Genomic DNA, 10,512 nt, shown 5'->3' with positions numbered 1-10,512 from the left:
TTCTGTTTCCAGACTGGGAGGCCTATTGCTTTCATTTTACAGGATTTAGCTGCATAACCAAGGCACAGAAACAGTTCAGTCTGACATCCTGTTACGTCTAGTAGACACCTGAGTAGAGATATGTCAGATGGGGCAGCAGAAATGCTGCTACTCAAAGGAGCAGTCTCAAAGTCTTTCCTAAGGTAATGTTACTGTCATTCTATTGGTACAAAATATGACAGCAATATTATTTTTTCACCCCATTCTATTGGCAATGAAAGTGGAATTGAAAGGTTAAATAGCCTGCCCATTTTCACACAACTAATAAGAAAGGGGTGAAGACAAGACTGTCAGTTGCGTTTTGAACTGAACTTTACTATTTGACATACTGTCACTAATATCTCATATTTTGTCCTCTTTATAGTGAACCTCTTATCTGATTAAATCGGTATCCACAGGTTGACATGCCTGAATATTTGTTACTAGAAACACAGCATCTCAAGTAGACATTATTTGGATATTAGCCTAAACATATAGCTAGATCTTCTATATCTAAGAGACCAATAATTTGTTAGTTGATTCTTCATGCTCTACATCTAATTGGTTAGATAAAATTAAAAATTTATTCTCTAGTCATGTGAGCAGGGCCCAGATTCAATAAGTATGATAGTTCCAATAAATATGTAAATATTCTCAACTTGAAACTATCTCATACTGCACATCCTCTAATGAACAGCAGGCCAATTACAGGACAATTAGGTAATGGGGAAAGGTCATTAGTGAAACTAGATCTAGCATATCTTGTTTTCCAGGCAAATACCTCTGCAAGAGACAAAAAAATTAATCTGACCCAGTTTGACCCTAAAGAGACTGCAAATATATTTAAATTCATTGCATCATGTCCAATACAGGATATGATTCTAAATACTGGTGAGTTTTAACATTCTGTCTAGAAATATTCCTAGAAATATTCCTAAGTAATGACACCTAGATTTGATAAACTTTGTATAGGGTAGCAAATATTTTTTGTTTCAGATTTTTAAAGACATGGGTTTTTTTTTAAGAGAGGTTTTATATTCAAAAAAAATTTGAGAGGAAGGTACACAAATTTCCCATAACCCTCCTACCCCACATATACATATCCTCCTGCATTAACAACATCATACATCAAAGTGGTACATTTGTTACAACTGATGAACCCACACAGCGTAATCACCCAAACTTCAGAGTTTACATTAGGGTTCACTTTTGGTGTTCTATGTCCTGTGGGCTTGGACAAATGTATAATGGCATGTATCTATCATTACAGTATCACACAGAGTAGTTTCAGTGCCCTAAAAGTCCTCTGTGCTCCACATACTCCTCTCTCTTCCCAAACCGACAAACCACTGATCTTTTCATTGTCTCCATGGTTTTGTCTTTTCCAGAATGTCACAAACATGGAATAATACAGCATATAGCCTTTCAGACTGACTTTTTTTTTACAAGTTTTTATTTAAATCCTGTCTAACTCTGTTCTACCCACCCCCATTAATTATTGGTATCCTATTACATATCATATATGAAAAATATTGTTTGATCTGGTGTTTTCCAAATGTATTTTTTGTTTTTTTTAAGGTTTAACTATTTATTTTGAGGAGGGCGGGGCAGAGAGAGAGAGAGAGAGAGAGAGAGAGAATCCCAAGCAGGCTTCTTGCTGCCAGCATGGAACCCAATGTGGGGCTCAACCTCACAAACTATGAGATCATGACCTGAGCTAAAATCAAAAGTCAGATGCTTCTGACTGACTGTGCCACCCAGGTACCCCCAAACTTGGTTTTGTATTAAAATAATCAAAACTTAAAAACAATACTACTCATAGACTCCCAGTGCCAAAAGGATTTCTGAGGTGGGCTTAGATATCTACATATTTACACAGTCTCTCTAGGTCACTCTGATACATCCCACTTCACCTTCAGACTACTCTGAGTATTAGAAAGATCTCCCTTCTATTGACTCAAAATGTACTAAAACTGTAGATTTATACCCATGGGTATAAATTTTAATTCTTGAGAGTAAAATGAATGATGATTCCTCCCTCTTCTCCCCAACAGCTTTCAGATACATGAAGGCAACTACTTTGTCCTATTATGTCCTTCTGAGAGGTGAGAGTGTGTGCATGACTGTGGGAGAGGCAGAGGGAGAGAGAGACCCTTAAGCACGCTGCATGCTCAGCAGAGCCCAACCCTGGGCTTGATCTCACGATCCTGGGATCATGACCTGAGCTGAAACCAACAATCCAGTGCTCAACCGACTGAGCTACTCAGTCACCCCAATCTCCATCTCCACCTTCAAACCATCTCCAAGCCAGTCATTTCCATCTTTTCTAATCTTTCCCCTCAAGCAAAGATTTAAGTCCCTTTTTCTTCCAGGTTGCCTTTCTCTGATGTTCTTCAAGTTGAGTGTATTAGTTTTAGGCCTTTGATCCATTTAGATTATGTACTTTTAATTGTGCAAACAAAGGTAACAGTAGCTTGTAGGTGGATATATCACACAAGGCCCATTGACTAAGAGCTCCAAATCTAAAACTGAAAATTTTAAATGCTTTCAACACGTTTATCCATTTATTTTAAGAGAGAGAAAGAGAGTAAGCAGGGGAGGGGCAGAGAGAGAGGGAGATAGAGAATTTCAAGCAGATTTAGAACTGTCAGTACAAAGCCTGATGCAGGGCTTGAGCTCATGAACCATGAGATCACAACCTAAGCCAAAACCAAGAGTTGGACGCTCAATCAACTGAGCCACCCAGGTGCCCCCAAATCATTTTTTTAAACAGAAGTTGTTGCCAAGCTAGTTCCCTACCTCTTTCCCTAATTCTGTATCTTTGCAATTTGTTTAATTTTTATTTGGACCCACATGGATGACCTTAAAGTTAACTCTGATAAAAACTTGTCTCCTTAGATTCTGCTTATCCTTCAGCTTGTCAATATCTTCATCCACACTGCAGAATTCTAACACAAGATAGTCTTTGAGGACAAGAATCTACTTGGAGGTGAGTTCTTAAAGACATACTTGCTAACCATATTTTACAAGATCAAGAAATATTTCACTTCTGATGGAGGTGAATGAAATGTGGAGGACAGGTCTTCCAATTTATCTCTTTTTCTTTTTTTTTTTTTAGTTATGCAGAGAGAATTTATTTATTTATTTATTTATTTATTTATTTTTTACAAATAGTTTATTGTCAAATTATTTTCCACATAACACTCAGTGCTCATCCCCAAAGTGCCCTCCTCCATGCCCATCCCCCCTTCCTCCCACATCCATCAGTCCTCAGTTTTTGTCAGCATTCAAGAGTCTCTCATGGTTTGCCTCTCTCCTTTTCCCCCACCATTTCCGCCCTTCTTCTCCCCCTTGTTCCTCCGTCAAGTTCCTCCTAATCCTCCTATACGTGCAAACATATGATATTTGTCCTTCTCTGCCTGACTTATTTCACTCAGCATAACACCCTCAAGGTCCATCCATGTTGCTACACTTGGCCAGATTTCATTGTTTCTCATTGCCATGTAGTATTCCATGGTATAGATAAGCCACATCTTCTTGATCCATTCATCTGTTGCTAGGAATTTACCCAAGGGATACAGAAATGCTGAGGCATAGGAGCACATGTACCCCAATGTTCATAGCAGCACTCTCCACAATAGCTAAAACATGGAAAGAGCCTAAGTGTCCAATTTATCTCTTGGTGTCTCCATCTATCAAATATTTGGTATTCATCTTATCAGCAAATTTGAAAATCATGCCTTTCCTATTATTAAGCAAACTATTAACAGAATGTTATATGAAACAGGTTCAAAGACAGAATTTTACAATGTGCTATCAGATTAATATTGATTCATTCACCAGAAATATTTATATATAATTACTCAACTCATTATGGCACTAATTTTATGTCCATACAGTCTTTTTGTCTCCTCAGTTTAAATTTATCAGGACACAACTGGAAAAAGTCAAAGTAAAATCATACATTTCCAAACCTTCCATTAAAACAGTTTTTAAAAAGAAAGAATTAGATTAACATGCTTTGTATTTAGTAAATTGATCCATCCATGCAATGGCGGTCCTAGAATTCTGCCTGGAATTGTCATTACTTTCTAGAGTTTATCTTTAAATTTAATATATTGAAAACTCCATGAGAATGGGAACCCATAACTGCCTTGTATCCTGAGAGCCATGCACAGTGCCTAGCATCCAGTAGGCACTCAATAAAAGTCAGTTGGTTTGGTGGTGGCTGATTGTGTGGATGGTTGGTTGGCTAAATGAATGAGTCTATGGTTTAGTGAATTTACTCTTTTTCCATTTTTGAAAAATCAAAAGGGCATTTATCTGTTTCTAGTTTTCTAATTCCTACGCAATTATCCAAGAAGTTCTCCATTCCAGATGAGCCAGAAATAACCTCCAATTATAGACAGAATCAGCCTTGAATAAACTCAGGTGATAATAGCAAAGTCCTATCCCTCCCAACCAGTGAACTGTGTTTGTACAAAATTGTGTCTGTGTGACCCTATAATAAATTTTGTGCCCTGAAGGAGCTCTGATCTCTAGCCGTTTATTATAACACTGACTCCACATATTGGACTATGTGCTAGTATATATACCTGACTACTCTTGTATTTAATTTTTAAGTGGAATCGAGTCCTATCACTAATCTATAGGCTTAGGGTACTAGACTTTTCTTATTATTGCCAAGCAGAGACTGGGTTCTTCTTTTGTTATTCCTTTTACTGACTTTATATAGCACTATGACTTACCAATTACATAGTATTGCCACACCCTGTCCAACACCTTAAAAGACCTCTGAGCGTCACCAGAATCCTGGCTAGAATTGGAATTTCCTAACTTTTCTTATATTTAGGGGACTTTGATGACTGGCTTCACCATGGATAGGAAAAGCTCTTCTAAAACAAGTGTTGGCAAGAATGTCAAGAAAAAGAAACCCTTACGTACTGTTGATGGGAATACAAACTGGTGTAGCTACTGCAGAAGAAAGTATGGAGGCTCTTCCAAAAGTTAAAAATAGAACTACCCTGTGATCCAGTAATTGCATTACTTGGTATTTACTTAAAAAATACAAAACCACTAATTCAAAGGGAAACATGCACCCCTATGTTTATTGTGGCATTATTTATAATAGCCAAGATATGGAAGCAGCCCAAGTGTCCATTCATAGATGAATGGATAAAGGTGTGGTATGTATACACAATGGGATATTATTCAGCCATAAAAAAAATGAAATCTTTCCATTTGCAACAACATGGATGGAGCTAGAGAGTATAAGTCCAAGTGAAATACGTCAAAGAAAAATACCACACGATTTCACTCATATATGGAATTTAAGAAACAAAACAAATAAGCAGAGAGAGAGAGAAATAGAGAGAACTCAAGAAACAGACTCCTATCTATAGAGAGGCAGATGGTCACCAGAGGAGAGGTAGGTGGGAGGAATGCATGAAATAGCTGATGGGGATTAAGAGTAAACTTATAATGGTGAACACTGAGTAATGTACAGAGTTGCTGAATCACTATATTATACATATGAAACTAATATAACACTGTATGTTAACTATCCTGGAATTAATATAGAAAACAGTAATTTTAAAAGGGGTAGCTCTTTTGTAAGTTCTAATGTATTCTGCTTAGTTTCTTTAACTCCTATTCTCCAAATCTCTGGTTTCCTAACATGTTCCAATGCTATAGGAACAATGACATTTAGAGTATAACCTTCTGTGCTAGGAGAATCAACATCATGTAGAATATCTTGGTTTTCTTAAAATATTTTTTGTCTCCATGGCTCTATTTTCTCTGTATAATTTCAGATCTACCATAGTTAGTTTTAAGTTTACTTTCCTTCACAAATAACACAGAAGCAAAAACAATTAAGGGGTTCTGGAGTATTTTTTTTCTTTTCTTTCAATATTACAGTCCTTAACAATTAAATAAATTTTGTGTTTTAATTCAAATGGCATTAATAGTATAATTGCATTATAATTATACTATTATTTTAATTTTAATTGCTGTGATTAAATATCTTTCTTGCAATCATTTATACATGCCCTTTTAATTCACTTATTCCAAAAAATACTTCTGGGAGCCTTATATTTGTCAGACCCTCTTCTAAGCTGAATATATTTATGAACAAAACAAGGACAAAGATCTCTTCTTTGGAGCCTATGTTCTAGTCTGAGGAGGAAAAAAATTCAGCAAACAAGTATAAATATAACATCAAGTGATGACAAGTGCTATAATGAAAAATAAGGCCATGTAAGAGGGGTAATGAATAAGGGTGATGAAGGAAGGCCTCTCCAGGTCACATTTTAGCAGAGTAGAAGTGAGGGAATTAGTTGTAAGGATTTATGGCGGTAGAACTTAATACGAAGAGAAAATAAAAGCAAAGCCTTGAGGTGGGACTGTGTTTGGCCTGTTCACTACAGTGGATAAAGTAGACTGCAAAGTAGGGTGGTGAGTAAAATAAAATAGAATACTGAAAAATAGAAAAGGAATACAGGAAAATTTTTAAAGAAAAGTAAACAGATGGGACAAATAGAAAACGAATAGCAAGATGGAAGATGTAATCCAACCATATCAATAATTACATTAAATACATATGGTGTAAACCAATTAAAAATTAAAATTGTCAGTCTGGTTTAAAAAGCAAGAACCAACTATATGCTATCTGTAAGAAACAGCTGTGTATAAGAATCTTTAAATATAATGATTCAGTAATGGCAGGATGGCAGGATGGCAAAAAATATATCACATAATCATTAACCATAAGAAACCTAGTATGGCTATATTAATATCAGAAAAGAGACTTCAGGACAAGAAGCATTGTTAGTACAGACAAGGACATTTCATAATATTAAAAGGGTAAATTCATCAGAAAGACATAATTTTTATTGTGATAAAATGTATATAACATAAAATGTACTATGTAACCACTTCAATGTATACAATTCAGTGGCATTAAGTACATTCACAGTGTTATGATACAACCACGGCCGTTATCATCTTCAGAATTTTTTCATCTTCCCAAATGAAAACTTTATACTCATTAAACAATATCTTCCAATTTCTGCCCTGCTACTATCCCCTGGCAACCACCATTCTACTTCCTGTCCCTATGATGTTAACTATTCTAGATACCTCACATAAGTGCAATCATATATTTTCCTTTTGTGTCTCACTTATTTCACTGGGAAAATAACTTCAAATTTCATTCATTTCGTAGCATGTGTCAAAATCTCATTCCTTTTTAAAGCTGAATACCATTCCACTGTATTTATATACCACATCTTGTTTATCTATTCATCAGTCAATAGACATTTGGGTTGTTTCCACTTTTTGGCTATTATGAATAACACAACTACTACTATAGGTGAACAAATATCTGTTCAATTACTTGATGTCAATTCTTTTGGGTTTATACCCAGGGATGGAAATGCTGGATCATGTAGTAATTCTATGTTTAATTCTTTGAGAAATAGCCATACTGTTTTCTGCAGTTGCTACACCACTTCACATTTCCACAAGCTATGCACAAGGATTCCAATTTCTCCTCATCCTCAATAACACTCTTTCTTTTTTAATATTTCCTTATTTATTTTTTAGAAAGAGAGAGCATGAGCACGAGTGGGGATGGGCAGAGAGAGAGAGAGAGAGAGAGAGAATCTCAGGCAGGTTTTGCACTGTCAGCGCAGTGCCCAACTTGGGGCTCGATCTCAGGAACTGTGAAATCATGACCTGAGCAGAAATCAAGAGTCAGCCACTTAACCAACTGTGCCACCCAGGTCCCTCTTTTTCCTTCCCTTCCCTTCCCTTCCCTTCCCTTCCTTACTTCTTCCCTCTCTCATTCTCTCTCTCTCTCTTTCTTTGTAACAACTGTCTTAATGAAGTAGGATCTCATTGTGGTTTTGATTTACATTTCTTTAAAGGTTAGTCAAGTGTGTTGATCATCTTTTCATGTGCTTTTTGACCATCTCTGTCTTCTTTGGAGAAATATTTTTATTCAGTTTTTTTTTTTTTTAGTTGGGTTATTTGGTTTTTGTTATTGACTGTGAGTGTTCTTTATATGTTCTGTACGTTAATCCCTTATCAGATATATGAATTGCAAATATTTCCTTCCATTCCATTGGTTACTCTTTCACTCTATTGCTCTTGTCCTTCAATGTACATATAACAATCTTATTGAATTTCAAAATACATGAAACAAAAACTAACCAAACTAAAAGTATAAATAAACAAATCCATGATCAAAGTTGTTTTTGTTAACAACCTTCTCTTAGGAATTGATGGAATAACTAAACAAAAATACCTGTCAGTATAATCAAGATAATGAAGCTTTGAATAACAAAGTTGACCTAATTGACATAAAAAACAAAAACCTTCAGACTAAAAGTTTATAGAGTATGTTATCTGAGCACAATAAAAGTAAATCAGAAATCAATAACAGAAAAAGATCTACAAAATGCGAAAATATTTCTAAATAACTTATGAGCCAAAAATAAGTCACTGTTTTAGTTCAATTGAAATAGATTTTAATCAAATATTTCATTGAATAGCAACAACAATACAATATATCAAAATTTGTACGATGCAACTAAAGTGGTGCTTATAGGGAAGTTTATAAGTTCAAATACATATATTAGAAAGAAAAAGGGTATAAAAATAGTGATCTAAGCTTCTACCTTAAGAAGCTAGAAAAAACAGTGCAAATGAAAACCAAGGAAATAATAAATATCAGAGCAGAAATCAATAAAATAGAAAACAAATAGAGAAGATTAACAAAATCAAAATATGGTTGTTTGCAACATTAAAATAATTTATAAACTTCTAGTGGTCTGAACAAAACAGTAAGAGATACTACCACTCCAGACCCTACAGACATGAAAACCGTATTAGGGCCATTCCACTCCTAGTTTATATGTAGAAAGCTGCAAGAGAGCATTCCTCTAACTTTACTGATCAAGACCAATCAGATGAACTACAAAATCACAGTAATATAAAACCAATTAAAATACCGAGAACAGAAACAACAAATGAATTAAATACCAGAAATTGAAGAGCCATATTATATAGGAAAGGATATACTCTCAGGAGCTCTCATCCCAGGCAGAAATGTGAAGGATGAAGAATCTACCCTATGAAATTAGGATACAAGATAATAAACGCAATTATGTGTCAGTACCCTAGTGGTAAAAATTGGAAAGAGATATTAGCAAAAGACTGGAAAGTAAGAGTTTACCATTTAAAAAGCACCAAAAATTTATAATGCTTAGCAGTACATTTAACAAAAAATAAGTGAGACATTGAAAATTCAAATTATTCTGAGAAACATTAAAGAAATCCTCAATAAACAGATGATTAAACTACGTTTATAGAGTAGAAGCCTCACTAATGTTATTAATTGCTTAAACTGATGTGTAAAATCAATGTGATCTCAACCAAAACCCCAGAAGAACTTTATTAAAATTGACATATAAATGTTCACATTTATATTTTAATATAAATGACTTAAAACAGCCAAAGCATATCAAAAAAGAAAAGAAAGCAAAATAAAGTTGGATTTCAAGACTTTACTATAAAGTTAAAGTGATATGCATGTGGTATTAGTGTAAACCAAAAAAATCTATGAAAAAGAGATTTTGAAGACATATATATGATCAAGAGATTTAAAAAAATGTTTCTCATGTTTTGTTTTGTTTTGTTTTGTTTTGTTTTTTGAGAGAGAGAGAAAACACATGCACATGCATAAGTAGAGGCATTGGACAGAGAGAGAAGGAGGAAGAATCTCCAAGCAGGCTCCACGCTGTCAGCCTGACATGGTGCTCCATCTCACAAACTGTGAGATCATGACCTGAGCTGAAATCAAGAGTCTGATGCTCAACGAGCCACCCAGGTACCCCTTGAGATTTTTAGCCAAAGTACAAAGATGATTCAATGGGGAGAAAAAAAATATTTTCAACAAATGGTACTAAAACAATAGGACATCCTTATGGAAAAATAAACTTCAGCCTCTATTTCACTCAGTACACAAAAAATAATAATTTCTGAAAGATTATAAACATAAATGTAAAAGCTACATCCTTGGAGAAGAAAACATAAAAGAACATCATCATCACCTTGTAGTATGCAAAAGTTTCTTAAATTGAACACAAAAAGAAACACTAACCATAAATAAAATGTTGATAAAATAGCTTCAATATTAAAGAGTTGTTCTTAAAAATATATATACCATTTAAGCAGATAAAAAGGCAGGCAACGGACTGCAGGAAATCACTGCAATACAAACATCTAACAAAAGATTGGTAAACAATGTCAAAGGAACTACTATAATCAATAATAAAAAGAAAAACAACCCTTTTTTTTAAATGGGCAAAAGATTTGAACAGACAATTTACAAAAAGAGATATGCAAATAGTCAATAAGCACATGAAAGTTTCTCATCACAGGGAAGTACAAATTTAAGCCAAAATGTCCTACCACTTCACACACACTAGA

This window comes from Hyaena hyaena, unplaced genomic scaffold (assembly GCF_003009895.1).
Source record: "Hyaena hyaena isolate Hyena2069 unplaced genomic scaffold, ASM300989v1 scaffold_286, whole genome shotgun sequence".
Taxonomy (NCBI): domain Eukaryota; kingdom Metazoa; phylum Chordata; class Mammalia; order Carnivora; family Hyaenidae; genus Hyaena; species Hyaena hyaena.
This window is presented reverse-complemented; position numbering follows the sequence as displayed.